A 19,992-nucleotide genomic window follows, 5' to 3' on the forward strand; every position below is an offset into this window, starting at 1 on the left:
GCTGCTGAAAATACATTTGTGATCATGAACTGTGTCTCTCTTTATTTTGTCCACGCATAATAAGCTATTTAGTGGTAGTATATTGTTGTTGTTTTTTTGTTTTTTTTTTGTGATATTGCCAGATTCTTATCAGATTTAAGTAAATACTCAACTATGGATATTTATACTGCACTCAAAACTCTTGTGGACAACATTAGTGCAGCCGTGCACATCTATGCCATCATACTGTTCATTCAGTCGCAACGCCTCACGAACTCAGTAACTGAGTTAAATTACAGTGAAATCCATCAACGCAACAAAAGATATGAATATAACCGTATGCACGTATGCATATGTGAACTTTAAATAACACTATTCCAAATTGTTCTATCAGCAGCTGTGATGGCCGAGTGGTTAAGGCGTTGGACTTGAAATCCAATGGGGTTTCCCCGCGCAGGTTCGAACCCTGCTCACAGCGAAACTTTAACGTAATTTTTGTGATTTTTTTCTCCGTGAGTGAGGGGTGCATACATTCCTCTGGAACTCCTCGCTCACGGAGAAAATTCGAAAATTCCGTCATTTTGACTCGTTTTCTTCCTCAAGCAACTCAGAAACACACTGCCCGTCTCCACCTGTGTTTTGTGTGGGAGGAGCTTGCAGTCGTCCCAAAAAAAAAAAAAAGTTAAGTTAAGACTAAAAAAATAGATTACTTCGCTCTGTTTATTTCTTCTTCTTTTTTTATTCTCACTACTGGCTCTGTTTTTTTTATTCTCACTACTGGCTCTGTTTTTGTTTGTTTGTTTTTGTTTTAGTGGCCCTAATCTACGGAAGCATAGAGCTGCCACAGGTGAAAATATATTTTGGATCACTATATTGTATGAACAATATAATTATATTGTACAAACAATATATTATATTTTACGAACCATATACTTATATTGTACAAACATGATATTATATTGTTTGTACAATATAACTATTTTGTACAAACAATATAATTACATCGATCGAAAGTGTTTTGATCTACCGTAACCTACGGATTTTGATGGATGCAGGATTTGATCAAATTCTACTTCATGCTTGGGCTGAGGCATGGAGAAATCCTCATGATGCTTCTTTCAGTGGATGATATTATTAACACTATGAACACTCTGAGGAGAAAGCTTTAAAGTATGGGACTATCCGGGGTGTACCCCCGCCCAGCCTAGAACCCGATGACGGCTGGAGATATTCACCAGCAGACCCCCACAACCCATAAATGAGCAAGCTCCTCCCCACGCTGTCTATAGACACGTCCTGCCCTGGCCCCCAGAAAAAGGTGATGTTCGTCCTCCATGTGGGAAAGGCACCCCTCAGACACACAAAGATTACATAGAAACCGCAATAGTGGAGAATCCATGTTTTGACACTCATCTATCACCGTATGTGCATGTGTTCGACAACTTTCTTACTCCTTTTACTCTTACTCCGGGCTTAAATCCACTACCTCCACCATCTGGACATTATTATCACGTTTGTACAATATAAGTATATTGTTTGTACAAAATAATATCATGTTTGTACGATATAATTATATTGTTCATACAATATAGTGATCCAAAATATATTTTCACCTAATCCTCTTCCGTACAATTCAATGTGCTTTACATGATTAAAAAGTGCAACAGAAAAAAAACATTAAACAGAGTTTTAAATTAAAAATGGGAACATTTAATCAACAATATAATGATTTGAAAAAAATCTCTCAGTCATGGGCAATTGAGGAAAAAGAGAACCTTTAATTTGGATTTAAACATGTTCACATTGGACTTCAGCTCTGCTGGGTTCATACCTGACTAACATCTCACTGATGTTTTCTGGACCAAACCCATTCACAGATTGATACACCAGCAGCAGAACTTTAAAGTTTATTCTGAGGCTGACTGGGAGGTTGCTTGGGGTTTTCACATGCGGTGTAGGCCGACGTTTTTGAGGCAGATTACGTCAAGACCCACCACTGAACTGAGGGGGCATCCTTCGACGGACCTGACCCATCTGCTTCCTGTTTGTCACTGAGAGGGAGCACCTCTCACAGGCCACTCCGTACAAGATGGCTGATGCCACCACTGTATTAAATAAGGACTTGATGAGTGTTCCCTGCACTCCAAAAGACCTCAGTCTCCAGAGCGTCACACTTTTGTTAAAGTTGCATTAAAATGCTGTTGCCACATAAACTATATGTGTCATTTTGCTGGGCACACGACTTGACCGAGAGAAACACTCTTCATGAAGGCCAGAGAAAGAGTCATATTTAAGAGGAAACTCTTGTTGCAAAACACCATCAGTACAGTATAAGCTACCTGTCTCGCAAGAGCCTACGATCACTTTACTTTGCCTATGAGTGAAACAGGCAGCATTTATAGTTCATTAGTACCTGAGTGAAATTTCTTAAAGGAATAAAGGGAAGAAAAAGCGAAGTTCTTAGGTATTTACAAAGCAGGAAACTTTATTTCTATACACAAAACATAGAAAACTATACTGGAAACTTATTTTTGCAGCTGTTTTATTTTAAATAAAAGTTAAATGAAATAAATTACAAATAAATAAAGCCAAAACAATCAGTGAGAGAGTTTTCTTCAAAGAAATAATGCTTGTTTTTTGATTTATCATGTTGTAATATTATATATTATATTTGAGTATAATAATATTGTATATGCAATACATATAACATATATTACATACATTATTTATACAATATACACAGAATATATGTTAAACATAAGATATATGGATAATATATTATTTTGCATCTTTATTTTTAGAGTACAGACAGCATAATAAAAGAGCATTTTAATGTAATCTGTTCTTGGATACAATATTGAACATTCATTTATCAATAAAAAAAAAAAAAGTGCGGTAAATTAGAGAGAGAACGAAAAGTAAGAGAATTTAGGTGATCCGTTTTTAGATTACATGTGTTTAACATCAGAAAAAGAATCAAATAATGCTCATTAAACTATAATCCACCGACTGAAAGTTGCATATAACTGTATGCATACATAAATTTGAATTAGATTTAGGGAAAACAACAATAATTAATTCACTGTAACATACCGTTGTCGCTTTCTTGTCCTTGAAAACAGCAATTTTAATGTAAGTTGTCCCAAATAAATCTCCGGATTGAATATTTTCCTGCCCACCGTGCCACTCGGCACATCTTGCAAAGGTGGAGTTTTGGCATAACATACCATATGTACTACGTGACTTGATAGGACATATTAGGGCTTGTTAGGACTTGTTTTCTTGTGTTCGGTATTGTTAGGACTTGTGTTAGAACTTGTTAGGAGATGTTCTGACTTGATTTGACAGTCTGATCGGTGAAGTCACAGCTCAAAACCCTTTGTCTTATTTTAAATGTACAATCTTTTGGCGACACCCATCCATGTTTTGTCCTTGCAGGTTATTTTGCTTGAGTGTAACTGTCACCAGTCCTCCCTAAGGAAGGGTAAACCAGACTTTATTAGGACTAAAAACATGTAAAAGATCTCAAGTCCTTGTATGTTACAGTGCTGGCATCAGTCATCCTGTATGGTGTGGACTGCTGGAGGCGCAGCAGCTCAGTGGCAGACAAGAAGTCGATGAATCAGGAAGGACAGAGGGATATTTCATCAAAGTGCTCTTAATTAAAATAGCACTTCTTACAGTTTAAACCTGGTTCTTGACAAAATCTGCCTCCAAATGATCAAATGATTTTATGCTGCGAGCAGGGTTTGAACTGACTCCCAAGGAGGGCGGGAGGAGGTTTATAGTTAACCTGGCAACAGGCAATAGGCTACCAACAGAGGTGGGTTGTGCAGCAATACTCATAGTGTTAATGTGTTGTATATATATTTTAACTCATTTTTAGATGGTTAGCTTTGCTATCGTGAGTAACATTTCAGCCTATTTACCATCACGTTTTCACGGATTTGAAGTGGATTTCCATCGTTTTGGTTTGACAAAGTAGGAAGTGCTTTACATGACGTTGGAAAGGCAAACAGGGTGTAACTGCACTTTTTCTGGAGGAGACGCCAGTATTTATTGAACTACAGTGAGGTGAAGGGAGGCCGTGGAAGGGGCGGGTCTACAGCTCCGTCCTGCTGCGGTGCTGCTGCTGTGATTGGTTAATAACGTCTCTGACAAAGAGCAGCAGAGCTGCGTCTGAGCTCGTCTGAATTTATTTATAGACAAATTGATGTAATAACATCGGAGTAAAAGTACATATATTTTCTCACAAATGTAAAAAAAGAGTAAAAGTATTCTGCAAAATAACTACTCCTAAAAGTACAATTTATTAAAAAAAAAAAACTCAAGTACATGCAACGGAGTAAATGTAATGCGTTATTATCCACCACTGCCCATAAGCCATTGCGCATTACCCATAAACCAAAGCGCTTAAAGGAGCAGGCACATCCACGCTTAATGTGATTTCTACAAGTGGTATTACTATTTTCTCATTTTTGGTAATCCAGAACATTACCAAAATTTAATCACCTGTTTCTTGTCCCATTATCAACATTTCCTGAAAATGTCATCCAAGTCCGTTGATAACTTTTTAAGTTATCTTGCTAAAAGTCAGACAGACAGACAGACAGATAGGTAGACAGAAAGACAGACAAAAGCAGGGTGAAACAGGGTGTGTATATATGTATCTTACCAAAAATACAAATATGTAAAGAGCTGAAAATGAAAGCACCATCTCGGCTCAGCCAAAGCTAGTTTTGTGTTGATAGTGTGTGTGTGTGTATTGTTTTGCAGCATTTATGGTCATGCTTAACTTACATTTCAAATGAAATGCAGCACAAATGGAATTTTACCTAAACAACACTATTTTTTTTTTATTATTATGTTATGATACTTATCTTCAATGTTAGATCATGATGATCCAGGCATTTAAAAAGCATTCAACTGTAAATAAACACACAATCTAAAGGTGCTTTTATTTTTGCGATGAATGTCACATTCTTGAATGTTATTTCAGGACAAAGGCAAAAATAACACATTTGTTAACACAGCTTTATCATATTGTCCTAAAATAAATTTGTGAATTTGACCATTTTGTTAAGAACTGATGTGAAGTCCCAAAACTACCAGACTGGTAGAGAAACTCATAATCAATTCATATTGTTGTTTTTCCTGACTTTAGAAAAAAAATAAATCAGTTGAGTGTCTCTTTATATAATGAAATGAAGCAACTAACACCTAACCAGAGGTCACTGAGCACATTGTAGTGGTATATAGAAACAGTTATTAACTAGAATATTAGAATTTGCTGAAGAAACTGCAAGTGAGGATGCGGGTGCTGGCCTATGTTGCACTGTATTAGCTTAGCATTAGCTAATATCCGAGCAATAGCATTAGCCTACCATAAGCATTAGCTTAGCATTAGCATTCACCTATCAATAGAATTAGCCTAACACTAGCATTAGTCTAGCAATAGCATTAACTTAGCAGTGGTATGTAGAAACATTTATTAACTAGAATATTTGCATTTCCTGAAGAAAATGCAAGTGAGGATGCAGGTGTTGGCCCGCGTCGCACTGTAATAGCTTAGCATTAGCATTAGCTAGCATTGGCTAGCATTAGCAAGGCATTATCTGAGCAATAGCTCTAGCCTAACATTAGCATTAGCATTAGTCTTGCATTAACATTAGCCTAGCATTAGCATTCACCTATCAATAGTATTAGCATTAGTCCAGCAATAGCATTAACCTAGCATTAGCTAAGCATTAGCCGAGCAATAGCTGATTATTAACAATACAATCGAAAAAAGTTGAATTAAGTTGAAATGGGTTGGAAAAAAAAGTTGAAATGGATCAAAAAGGTTGAAAAAGTTGAAAAGGTTCAAATGGGTTGAAAAAGCAGAAAAAACTTTCAATGGTTTGAAAAGGTTGAAATATTAGTTATTATCAAGACAATTCCCAAGTCCTGTTATGAGCCTGTTTTATTTAAGCATTCAGACACAACAAAAGAACATATTTGAAACCGACCAAAACAAGTTGTTTTGTATGAATAAATGACTTGAATGTGCAGAGTTATTGCTTCACTAAGGATAGGGCCTGTCATCATTTATAAACACACACAACAAATACTACCACTGCTGTATATGACAAATACAGAGCGGGCAACTCACACACAGTTAGTTAATTCACACAGGCTCATGAATGCCACACTCCAAATTTTGATCCACTCCTGTACGGTAGGTGGCGCCACCTTGCTATGACCTGCAATGACGACTGACGAATGACAAAATTTTTCAAGTCTTTTTTTTTTTTTTTTACTTTTTTTTAAATTTCAAGTCTTCTTGTGCTGCGTTTTCATTTACCTCAATGATGTCACAGCTGAATTATTAGCGTTCGAGTTACAAAGTTGGAAAACAATATGGCGACGTCTATGAAAGCTATTCTCATGCTTGCCTTGCCTGAATATAAGCAACTTCTGAACAAATATGAAATGCAGTGGACGAAGAGGGAAAACACAAAGGTGCAGGTGCATATGCCATTGTTTACAAAAAAGTATTGATGGCTTTTTGGACCATCTTTAGTAAACAAAACCATAATCACTGCCTATATGCAATTTCTAAATGATTGATGGAAGCAAATTTTTCTCAATGTCTGCAGTTTGACGTATATTTGATGTAATTTAGAGAGTTAATATGTGGTGCTCTCTCTCTTTTTAATCTGTTTGATCATATTTTTTGGTTGATATTGACCGGTTATTGTGTCTGCAATAGCCTTATGATTGTTTTATTGAGTGATTGATTTACATGTGAAAATCCCCTCCATTGATGAAACCAAAAGTGAAGGCCACAAGTCAGGATTACTTTGAATTGATGCAGTTATACTCATCTTCAGAATGCTACCCCTAACCTTATCAGAATGCAAAAAAATATCTCTCTGCATGGTATTTGTTTATATGTAAACTATTAGGTAGTGTTGTGTTCAAGAGCACACTATCCGAGACCAAGACTTGCCCGAGACCAGAATGCACCGAGACCAAGACAAGACCAAGACTTTCGGGAGCCGAGACCGAGTCAAGACCAAGACCGAGACAAGCCGAGACCGAGACCAAGACCAAGACCATAAACGTTTTTTTTTTTTCAATTTAAAAAAATATACAAATAAATAAAATTATGACAAGGTTCGACAGTTAAATAACATTCTCTCTTTAATTTTAGTTTATTTTAAATACATTTGAAGGAGAAAAAAGGTGCCTGCAAAAAATTAACTAAAATATTAAAACTACTACTGCTACTGATAAATTCACAACTTTTCTACATATTTGAAAACAATATTTTTATGTCAGCTGAATATACAGCAAGTGTTTAAAAGCATTTCTGCCAAGAAATAATGATTCTCTGATTCTTTGAGTTGTGCAGGTCAACAGGTCACAGATTTCACAAGATAATTTTTTAGTTTGAAAAAGCCTTTACACAGGCCATTTTTATTAATTCACTTAGTTGATATAGTTTAATTTGGTTGCTGTAATGTAACTAGGATATTCAATTAACAAAGGTTTCCAGCTCTAACTGTAAAAGTGAAACTTTCTGAAATAAAACTACAAACAAGTTGTCATCATTCTAAAAAACAAAGAGCTACAGGTAGATGTGAAACTAAATAAAACAAACTCAAACCCTGGAAAAGTCATGTGACAAATTAATCAGTAGTTCTTGTTGAGAAATATTATTATTATTCTGGATACAGTGGAAACAGAAACTATAAATAATAATTATATTGTGAACCTGTTTATATTGTGGGGAACATATTATATACATAAATGTAATTGGAGTCTGAAGCCGCAAAAAACACTACTTTAAAAAGAAAATAGACTAATATAAGACCTCTTTACAGTTATTTGAGTCATTCTGCGCATGTGCAACTTGCGGCAATGATGCCCTGGTGACGACATAATCCAAGATGGTGGCGGCCCGGACTACAGCCGACATTATGTAATAAAGCCTTAAAAGACATGGATATAATGAAAAGAGTGGATGGACAGAGACATAAACATGCAGACTTTCACACGGACACACACAGACTTATTAAACACACACGGACCTCGGTAAACACGGTAAGCGGCTGCACCGGACGGCTAGCACTAGGACCCAGAGGCGGAGTAAGTGCGTCCCCTGTACTGCATTCACAGGCTGTAATATCACCAGTTTATCATTTTACCTGTTGTTAGAGCTACTATCGTTACCAGGGAGATAATATTTATTCATGGTGACTGTTTTCTGGAGTTTTACTGGGATTTTTTTACCGGTGATTAGTTCATATCTCCCTTGCGCTCCGCGGTCCAAACTGACAGACAAACACACACACGTCACTCAGTCACATTAAGGAAGGTTGCGGTCATAATACAGGGTGGATTAAAGAATGAATAAAATATTGTTCTTCTCTGTGTTATTATCACATTATAAAAAAGTTTAAAAATAGCAGGAATTAGTGCTGGTCTCGAACGGTCTTGACGGAAAATCCCGAGTCCGAGACAAGACCAAGTCAAAATGCTTCAGAGTCCGAGACGAGACCGAGACCTTTAAAATTTGGTCTCGACTACCACAACACTACTATTAGGCACTATCCATCTCAAGCAGGAACCCCAACATCATTAGGATGCAGAAGATTGGAATCACATTTACAAAATAAATTGACGAGAAAAGTTTTTTCGTCTGAATCTTATGTTTTTTTTTCCAAAGATGGCAGCTCTGACAAATAAGATTAAAGTTGTGTAAGATGGATGGATACATGGATTGTGTTTCTTTGAGCTGCACATTTTGCTGGTGAAACACTGTGCAAGTGATGAAACACAAATAGAAGACAAGTGACAATTTTTGACTAAGAAAACAAAGTGTCATTTCATAATTGTCCACGAGAGGCACTGCTTTGGTGAGCGCACAACAATTGATTTCAGAGTGTGTGAACTAGTGATTTATTTATTTTGAAATGTATACAAAGTCATTGATCAGTATCTCATTTGTTTCAATCATAGTTGTTTTGTTTTATCCAGTAAGGTTTAGTTTGACTGAACTCTGCTGTTACAAGTTACAGGTTTCTAGCAGAGACTCAGACACTCTCGACTGCATTCATTATTCTTTTGGTTAGATGGTGGAGCTCAAGCTGAGCAGGAAAAACTCACCCACCGTTTTCTCAGGAAGTAGAGCCTCCTTCCACTGCAGCAAAATGCAACTCGCAGCATCTTCTAGATTGTTCTGATAAGTCTCTCCTTCAAACCTGCGCTCAAGACACTTTATGTGCTGCAGCTGTTGTTGCTGTTTTTGTCTTCACATTAGGAGCATTTGCAGTGTGGTATATTAATGTGATACATTCCATCATAATCATCATTTCTTTATGCATTTCCTATTGTTTAAATCCTAGGGAAAGAAGCCTGTCCTTGTGAAGCTATGTATAGAAGCAGCTGTGAATGTGTGGCTCCAAACAAGGAAAAGAAATAAGTGGGACGTAAACTAATGCTAGGTTTAAAACTCTGTAAAGAGAGGTTCGGGCAGACCAAAATGGGGCCCTAAGCGAGTTTGGATGCCAGGGTCATCAAAACACCCCATCCCTAATGTATCATCGGTACAAAATGATCGTAAAATAATATGCATTTAAACTGGATTAAATAACGTTCTGTCTGTTAGTATAGATACAGTAATTTGGTTCTATGAAAAATATGAATCAACCATTAAAAGACAAATAGATAAATATTAAATGCCTTCAAACTAAAATAACAAAAACAAATCTGAGTCACAAATGGAACTAAACATGTCAGTGTGCCAAGAATGAAATCCTGAGTTTTCATTGGTTGTCATGTTTCATTTTGGATGGATCAGCCAATAGGTAACCTCAGTCAGTGCACACTTATTGTGATTTTTTGTTTCTGTAACTAGGTTAACTAGTGCTCATTTTCCCAACACTAGTAACTTAGCGGTAATATACCATTTTACCATCAGTAGTTCACTGGTGCTGCTGCAAATGGGTTTACTCGTAGATATACAGTACGTCAACCTAGTTTACTAGTAAGGGCAAAAAAAGGCTTAAAAGAGAGCATGCTTACGAGTTCAATAGTTTCAGCCTGTTTTGCTAGTGAGCTTTTCAGCCTCCAAGTACAATTGCATCACTAGTTAACTCGAGACCTTAAAGAGTAACTAAACCCCAAACCCACTTTTTACTGCTGAATACATATGTATTTGGGTATTAGGTAGTTAGGGATATCCCAATACAACTTTTTCACTTCCGATACAATACCGATATTGTAGCCTTGAGAATTGGCCGATACTGATGTCGATACGATACATTATCAGCAAGAATCATACACACTTGTATTACTCTTTTTGTAGTGTGTAGTAGTGTTAGAAAAGGCTTGATCAAGTGATGTTACACAAACAGTAAACAATAGCCAACTATTCAAGTTCACTTCAGTTATTTGTTACTGTCAGTGTGTGGTGGGAACAACTGAGGGCGGGGACAAAAACAACAAAACTTATGCGAGTGCTTATATCGGAGATTTTAGATGCAGTCCATTAAAATCCGATATTTGTTTTCTAGCGAATATCGAATCGATATCCGATATCAATATCAGATCGGGACAACCCTAGTAGATAGTGCTGTTTATTAATCTAATGCTGCGTGCATTCCTGCAATTATGTTTTTGACTCTGCTTCTATAAAGAGCAGATTCAGCGCTAATCGGAGGGTTCATCAAGCTATGTGTGTATTTGCAAACAGATCTATGCGATGTGTGTATTCCCATCTGTCACTGCGTGAGCGAGGACGTGTGTGTACGTATCGCTATGTGTGCGAGGTGGTGGGAGAGCAGGGCTGTTTGCCCCTGAATGGTGTCTGTAAGGCTGTGGGTGAGCTTCACATCATGATTGTGTGTGCTTATGGTTGTATAAGCCTTTTTACACTCTCGGAAATCTCGCTCTCGTTTAGTTCTCGCGCATGAGGTCAAAGGTCAAGAAGGATAAACTCGCCATAGCTGACGGTGTAAACAGCGAGTCTGACAGAGATTTAGATGATTTTTTCTCCATTGGAGCATTGATTCTTTGAAAACAATGTTGCGGAAATGTGGTATAAATGCTGAGTTAGCTGCTAAAGCTAATGCTGCACACAAGCTAAAAATTCAGGTTTTTCCTGGCTTTTTAACAGTGACCAATTAGCTAAACAGTGCTGTTTCACTTATCAACCGGTCCATCTTGTGCACTTCCTTCAAATTTGTAAATTGAAATAAAATAATAGGTTAATAAAAATAATCACGGACCTGGTTAGTGAATGGTGGACCTCGTAAATTTACCTTAGAACTCACACTGTCCTTTTCACACTCGGAAATCTGTCTTGTCCATCAATAATAATAATACATTTTGTATTTATAAGCACTTTTTAAAAACTCAAAGACGCTTTACTGTTGTTAAAACAACTACAAAAGTTAATTTTAAGTTAAATACAGAAAATACTGGAGTAGGAAGCAGAGGAGGTCTGTCGCTTTAATACTGTGTGGAAGTGCTTCCATACTGCTGCTGAGCTGCTTCCATCGGTTTTTAAAAGTGCTCGGATCTGCCAAAAGTGGCATCAACGAAATACCCAGGTCACCTCCTCGAGTCCGAATATGTGTAATAATAATAATTTAAACACTATTAAAACACAAGATTTCTGAAATAAAATTCATCCCGCGAGACTTCAAAGATGAACGCTCAAACACTCCTTATAACACTCTGTATTCCTTTGTTGTTTCACGTGGCAGTAATAAAAAAATATATAATGCTAAGAAATATCCCAGTCTCTCCTTCTGTCTACACGTACCGCGTCATGTTTACTCGGAGAACAGTCGTCATGTAACCAGGTGAGTCACGTCCTGTGACATGTATTTGCAGAAAAGGTGTGTCCACAGCACTTTTGCGACACATTTCATTATCAAAACGTCTGAAATACCTCCTCATGAAAGCGTAAAAACTGTTTTTTCGAAAATTTTCTAAAGTTTTTCTTGCTCTATTTAGAGTTCGTGCATTTCCAAGGGTAGGCAAGGTAGGCAGTGCCTACTCAAGGGTGAATTGATATTTTGATCATTTGTTTTAATAATAATATAATCATAAATTATTTATTTTTCAATTTCTGATAGCCTACAATACCTATACGTTTGAAAGTGTCAGCATTTTGTGCTTTTCATAAAACATAGCTATTTCCTAACCGCTGTAAGGCAGGAGGAGGCCACACCTCTGCCTCTGTTGCCATAGCGTGTTTTTGTGTGTTGACAACCATTTACGCCACAAGGCAGCTCTCTACGCTGCCTTTAGACGTAACCGCGCTATGCTAAATGCTATACCTAAGTTCACAGTGCATTAGTGAATTGATATCACGTGACCGCTGCTGCTACGTTCTCCAGCTAGTGGGCGGGATAACACTACAGGCAGGATGACGAGAGATGATAAAGAAACTTTATTTTGAGGAAAAACAACAGCTTTTAAAAGATGGGAGACCAACACCTGAGTTACCAGAGCTTCAGCAATGGTAAGGTCAGAAAATTGTTCGTATTTTCTACAGTGAATGGTACAAAAGGAAGAATTGGCTTTGTGGATGCTCCTCACTGAGGCTGTTCTGAGTTGTTGTTGTTGACATTTTCTCTGTGTTTCTGTGTTTCCAACACAAACAATGGATGCGCTGCCGTGTCATGAGATATATCTTGTTGGGAGAGTATGGAGGCTATATTAAATAATTGTTTATGTTTCTTTAATGGTGTTTTACAATGTTGATTTTGTTAAGATGGCTAAATGCTTGTTCATTGTTGGGTTTTTTCTTTATTATGAATTTTATATTTTGATAAGCGCATTGAGATGACTTTGTTGTAAATTGCGCTATACAAATAAAGTTGAACTGAATTGAATTGAATTGAATTAACATATGAAACATATGAAATTGTCATTGGTGTTGACATTGGTGGTCTCGATTTGGAACGCCCTGCCTACCCAACGCTAGTGCTCACGGCACGTCACTGCAAGTGAACTAGTTTGTGTTTTTGACATTCTCGATATCAAGAATACATCAGCTAATAAATACTCTCTCAGCTTTCCATACGCTTCTGAATCAGGATGTGACAACTTCAAGTTCTGCAGCTCTACAAGCTCTCCTCTGATTGGTCATTGCTGCTTTGAATGCGCAGTCACATTATAGCCCTCTTTCATCTCCTTTATGTGCGCGCAGAGCGTCATTTGCAAATGTACGCAAATACATCCTAATGCATAAAATGCCCCCCCCACCCCCCACCCCTCTACCCCCGATGCAAAGCGCGTCTTCTGCATGTAGGGGGGTCAGCCCTCGGTTCGGGTATAGGATTTCTTGATGGATTCTGGGGTTCTGCCTTTAGGGTCATAATTTGCTGAAATTCTCACTGCACTGCAGACAGTTATTATGACGCTTTGTTCAAACTAAATCCTTGAAAATGGCATCAGCGGCTCCTGGACACTTCATCTTTCATGTCAGAAATTGTAGCTTCACAGTTTTGTGTTGAATTATTGAACCTGCTTCGAAACAAAAAAAATATATTATCAGTCCTATTATGAATAACTTTAACAAATACCATCACCAAATGAGAGAGACTACATGGTTAGGGTGAAATTTAACAAGTAGGTTTTTAAAACGCGTTGGTGATTCGAAGTTTGCTCAAATCATTACTTCTCCTTGGTCTGTGAAGTCTTCTTAAATTAATCCAGGACGTTTGAGGGTTTAGAGCCGAGCTGCGTGTCGCACTGAGCATGTTTGGTGTCATTTAACTTTGCATTGTGAAAGGCTGAGGAGTAAAATTAACTTCTCAACAATGCTTTAAAACCAGTCTCCTCTGCTGGAACTGTTCTCTCTCTCTCTCTTTCACTCACACACACACACACACACACACACACACACACACACACACACACACACACACACACACACACACACACACACACACACACACACACACACACACACACACACACACACACACACACACACACACACACACACACACACACACACACACACACACACACACACACACACACCTCCCCCAGCCTCTGCCTCCCTCCCTCCCTCCTCCCATGCGCCCTCTTTGCTGTGCTGCTTCTATAATTCAAATTCTGTCATGCTTGTTCCAGACTGCTGGCTCCACACCCCCCCACATCACCCCACGCCCACCATCCACACTCCCCCCCTCCCTCTCCCTCTCTAGAAAAAGAAAAAGAGCTCTTTGAAAGCTGACAGAACCACACACAGACAAATACACCGAGCTCAACTAAACAGCAAATGAGGAAAAAAAGGCGTGCTCTGCATGTGGATTCCTGCAGGAGCAGAAACCTTCTCCTCTCCCATACGACTCTTTCTTTCTCATTAGTTCTCCTTTTCCTCTCATCTTTAGATTCTTTCTAATTGCTCCATTAAAATGTACCCCACTACTTTAGAGCCACAGTCCAAAAAACATGCTGCAGAATGAAAATGATCGTTCACTAACTACTCCTTAATCGTTACCTGCGGACAATGGGTGTAGATGATATCATAACTCTGGTTTTCAGCTGCTGTCATAAGTGACATTGTGAGTGTCAAATTGAGCGGCACAGACTGATCTATTATTATTATTTTTTTAAATTATTATTATTATTATTATTGTGGAAGGAGTGACCAGATCCAGCCACGCCCCTTTAACAGGCGGGGCATCTTTCCTATTTGGGTTTTTGGTCAGACATGGGCAACTAGTGGCCCGGGTGTCACATGCGGTCTTCAGTCTAGTTGTATGCGGCCCCCAAACAACACAAAAATACACAAAATGACAGCAAAAATACATTATAAAATACCAAGAATTACAACATTGCAAAAAAAAAAAACAGTCAAAGACAATTAAGAAAAACACAGAAATGACTCCAAATAACACAAAAAATACACAATATGACTAAAGAATGTACAAAATTAGAGAAAATGACAACAAAACTACGCAAAAAGACAAGAAAAACACAAACAAAAATGACTGCAAACCCACAGTACTAATAAACAAGCAAAACGACAACAGAAATACACAAAAATCACGCCAAAACATGCAAAATCACAACATAAATACACGATATGACTCCATTTACAGGAAAAATACACAAAAGGACAACAGAAATGCACAAAATGCAATCATAACAAGCGAGGACAAACATACACAAAATTATTATAAAAACTCTTTGTTGTTTCCTGTGTTAACGCTCAGATTGGTCATTATTCTAAATGCTGACATGAATGTTGATAATGTGGCCCTTCGATCAAACAAACATTTTTGTGGCCCCTGCTGTGATAGGAGTTGCCGACCTTTGGTGTAGAGGGTGGTTTTCTTTTTCCAAAACTTTTGTAATTCCCTCAATAATTGTGATAAATCGGTCCAATCAGATGAATACTGTGAAAATAGTGCCGTAAAAATAGAAGATGAGTGACAAATTTGTCCATAAAAAGTCCCCATTTGTCCACTAGGGGCACTATGTTGGTGGGAGCACTGAACTGGTGCCCATTACACGGAGAGGTGAAAGTAATGGAGTACAAATACTTCTGGTGTACAAATACTTCATTACTGTACTCAATTTTTTTTACTTTTACTACAAATATCTACTTTCTACTCCTTACATTATACTAATGAACTTGTTACTTTTAAAACCTTCAAAGATGACGTCACGACATAAAACGATGCAACATTTTGGGAGTTTGAACTTTTTTATGTTAGGCAGCCCTTAGTTTATTGGTTAACAGTTTCAAGTTTTTCAGAATGTTAAACTTAAAGCTGCTCTGGGTTTTATCGAGCATTTGCATTTTTTTTTTTTCCTGACACATTAATTAAACATTTTGTTTCAGTATCAGTACTCATTACACCGCTGATTACAGGGTCTTATGGTTAGCCATACATTTGATAACAGTGATATCGACAATAGTTCATCTCTACTAGTACTCAAATTTAAAGTAAATGTACTCAATTTTGGATAGTAGTCTGCAAGTACACTAATGAAGTAAAAAGTGTCACTTGCACTACGAGTGAAGCAAAACGTAGTACATATTAATTATTCAGGTTTGCCATTGGCCTATAATCATATTACAATCAATCAGGGGGCTGGACTTGGTTATAATAACTATAAACAATTTACTAGTACTACTATTGAGATTTTGAGTGCACTGATGGTACCAGTAAAAAAAAAATTTGTGCCACGAGTAAAGGTTTTTGGTGCACTAGTGGGCGATTAAAACTTACTAGTAAATAGTCAACTAGTTGACAATTTTGTGTTACTAGTAATACTAGTAAACTTAAAATGTATGTATGTAAAAATTCAAAGCTTTAATGATTTTGCTTTTCTAGTAAGGTCTACTTGTGCACTAGTGCACCAAAAAACATGACTAACAAAACATTATTTTATTTACTAGTAGTACTAGTAACCTGAAAATCTCAATAGTAGAACTAGTAGACTGTTTTAGTCTACTAGTAGTACTAGTAAAGCTAAAAGATTCACTCATAGTAATAGTAGATGAAATGAAAAAGAAGTAGGAGGGATTATAACCAAATTTAGCTCCCTGATTGGTTGGAGTATTTTCAAAAGCCAATGGCAAGTATTCTTTTCCTTCCCTACTTATTAGCATGAAAGGCTAGTAATAAGTAGGGCAGTAATAAGTCAAGTGTACTCGTGCACTAGTTAACAAAAATGGAGTGAATGTACTCCAAATGTGAGTGCGAGTAGAGCACTCACATTCACTGTGGTTATCAAAATCATGCTTAAATGACTTTCCAGAGTATGTTTGGTTATAGGCTCCAATGCCCTGCTGCAGGGCCAGAGCCTATAACCCTATAAGGACGAAAATATGTTTATTCATCTTATATCTTGTCTTATAGTATTGTTTTATTAAAAGCAGCTGGTGCTATTTGTTAATATGAAAAAAAAAAACAAGACAACATGAATTTACCTACACTACCTTGCAAAGCCTATAGAATTATAATAATAATATTAAACAATTACACCCTTCCAAACTGAAACGACTGAAGTTTACAGTCAGACTTTAAAATTAATAAATTATTATTCTACGGAAAAACCAACATCGGAGTGTAAATATGGAATATTATTCATGGTTTCTTTTTTAACATACCATAATTAAATGTCTTTATACTCAATAATTATAATCATTAAATGTATTCAGGTCAAATTCAAAGCTATTTTCAGTATATTTTTACATCAGTAATTTTACTTCTGCTTAAGAACATTTTAAAAGAAGTAAAGTAATTCATTACATTTTTACACCCAACCTTTACTGAGCATATTTTTATTTTTAGTTTAAAAATGACATTGTGAAACTACGAAAAGTGAAATGACCAGACAAAAATCAAATGCATCACATTATAGCCAACCAACCAGATTAAACACAATGCACCGTGCCAAAATAGCATTGAATGGAGGTTATTTTCTCACTTTTTAGAGTTAATAAATGTAGCTATACTTAGAGCATGAGATTTGTTTTCATTTTTATTTTGAATTCAATTCAATTGAGTTATTTAAAAAAAAAAAAAAAAAAAAGAATTGTAGATTTTGACAAACCTTTTATTTTATACAGATGCCTTTGTGGAAAATAAATTAGGTTACAATTGTGCAAGATTTGGTCTCTTCCTTTTAAAGTTTATACATGAGATGTTTACTGTATGCAAGGGAACCGTGGCAAGATCTATTACCAAAAATAAATGTGGGGGTGAAAGTAAAGTAACTTTTACTATTTAATTAAGCTACTTTTTTACTTGTACTTGAATATTTTGACTTACTTGTACTTGAGTACAATTTCAATCAAGAAACAGAACTTCTAACCTGAGTAGGATACGCTTTACACCTGTAATGATATCTAAAACATGTTGTGCAATACCTTGAAAATTTGAAAAACGTCTTTTCAATAACTATAATATTTATGGATGGATGGATACCTTCTTTTTCTGTTTAGGGACAGACTCACACAACCTCTGGGCTTAAATTGATGTTACTAATTATCGATCAGCTCCAGTGAGTGAGCCTGGAAGCCATACTGAGTTGTTTTATTTTGTAGATCTAAAACTAACTCAGTCCTGATGGACTAATACAACCACAAATAACAAATGAAATGCATTGGTTTGTATTTCACAGTCCGTGTGGATGGCTTGGAAGAAAATGAGTAAATTGTTCGGTCTTGCGGTGCACAAAAAGTTCAAGAGTTTGTTTGAACCCACTGGTCCAACTAGTTTTTGGAAGCACGTGCTCGAGAAAAATACTGGTGAACTGTTTGGCAGATTTGATGAATGCTACGAGAACCGTTAGGACCGTTTGTAAACGGCTGCTCAAACAAACCAACAGCAGTCTTCATTCAGAGGCAGAAGGCGAGGGAGAGAAGGAGACAAAGCTTCAGGGCTGTGAGCAGAATGCTTGCAGGCTTTTTTTTTTTTCTGTTTCTGCTCCCCTCCCTCACTGCCTCCACGCAGTTAGCTGGAGACAGAAAATCAGTGGCTGTTTGGGATAAAAATGGAGGCAAAATAAAGCCACACAAAGGCAGTGCTTGCTTTCTCCACCATCGGCGTACTAATCGGCGTCTTTGCTGTGCTCGATGCATGCCTGTCGCCTGTTACATGGCAGGCATTGCCATGGCGACCAGGGTCTGAGTAATCATTTGTGCAATGACCCCTATTCTCCAGAGGGAAGATGGAGGGCTGGGGAAGTGGATGGGGGAGGAGGATGGAATGAAAGCAGAGCCAGCAAAAGCAGAGGAAGGGAGGGAGGGAACGGGAGAGGGGAGGGGAGGGCTGCAGCCGAGCAAAGCAGCAGGGACCGAGACAGCGAAAACCAAAACCATCGCTTTTTCTTCTGACAGCAGCAAAAGGATCTTTTATGTTTTTCACATAACGAACTGAACACACTTTAAAAAAAAAAGAGAAAGACAGGCAGAGGGTGGGATTCGGTTCACAATAATGATAGGACGACACAGACACAGTGTAGAAGTTGTGGACAACAGAAGCACAGAGGACGACACGAAAAAGACAAAAGGCATTCAGGGAGGAAGACAGCCACGCAGCAGCATCCATGACTCTCTGCAATGAGCACGATTCACTGTAAATGTCTGAGACGGAGGTTACATCCACACAGGGACATCCTTTTCACTCCGTCATTTAAAAAACAAAAATGTTCTTATGGCGTTTTAGAGATGGAGACAAAAAATGGCTGAAACCCTGCAATGATTATTACACATCTGCAGGGGGCGCTACTGAAATGCAGCAAAGTGAAGAAGATGTGATCCGTGTCCAGAAAGTTCATTGTAAAACTTGTTAGTATTTGGTGGATTTTCTGGAGTTTTGAGGCTGGTAATCCTCAATAGTATCAGGTAACACATGTTCAGCCTCATGTGCACAGGTATTTATTGTGTTTACTCGTTCAAAGTTAGGTTTGCTTTTGTTGACAGGGACAGAAAAAGCAGCATTGAGACACTAAAATCTCAAAATACACAGGGTACTCGTTTACAGTACATTGGTAGTAAACATTACTATCACATTTTTCAATGAAACATATTTTATCCCTAATAATTGATATTAGGCATTAGGCGGATAGTAGGCATGTAATATTGGTCTACAAATGTGCTGTTTTTTCAGACACCATTTAACAAACAAATATGGCACTTTTTCCATTACTGGAGTTATACAGTATACTGTATACTGTATATGCATGTTAGCAAGTTTCTCATTAAAATGATTACCTAGAGATGTTCAATGTTTGGTATTATGTGCTGATATTGTCAACACAATATTTTAGATTTCCCAACACAATTTTTATTTATATGTGTGTGTGTATATATATATATATACATATATATATGAATTGTGTCGGGGGGTTAGGTGGGGGTCTATGTGCAGTATATCATGGTATCGGTTAACATCAGAAATCTAAAATTTTCAAGTGGTGCACATTTATTGATAAATCTCACATATTTGCTGGATGTCCAAGCCACAAGTGAGCATGAGA

The 19,992-nt window shown here is 37.3% G+C and overlaps 1 non-coding gene across 1 annotated transcript; it reads left to right on the forward strand.

The window, feature by feature from the left end:
• Positions 1 to 375: 375 nt before the first annotated feature.
• On the forward strand, positions 376 to 457 carry trnas-uga (transfer RNA serine (anticodon UGA)). The gene has a single exon. It is a non-coding gene; the product is annotated as a tRNA-Ser (tRNA).
• Positions 458 to 19,992: the final 19,535 nt, after the last annotated feature.

Source organism: Gouania willdenowi, chromosome 12, assembly GCF_900634775.1.
Source record: "Gouania willdenowi chromosome 12, fGouWil2.1, whole genome shotgun sequence".
Classification (NCBI taxonomy): Eukaryota; Metazoa; Chordata; class Actinopteri; order Blenniiformes; family Gobiesocidae; genus Gouania; species Gouania willdenowi.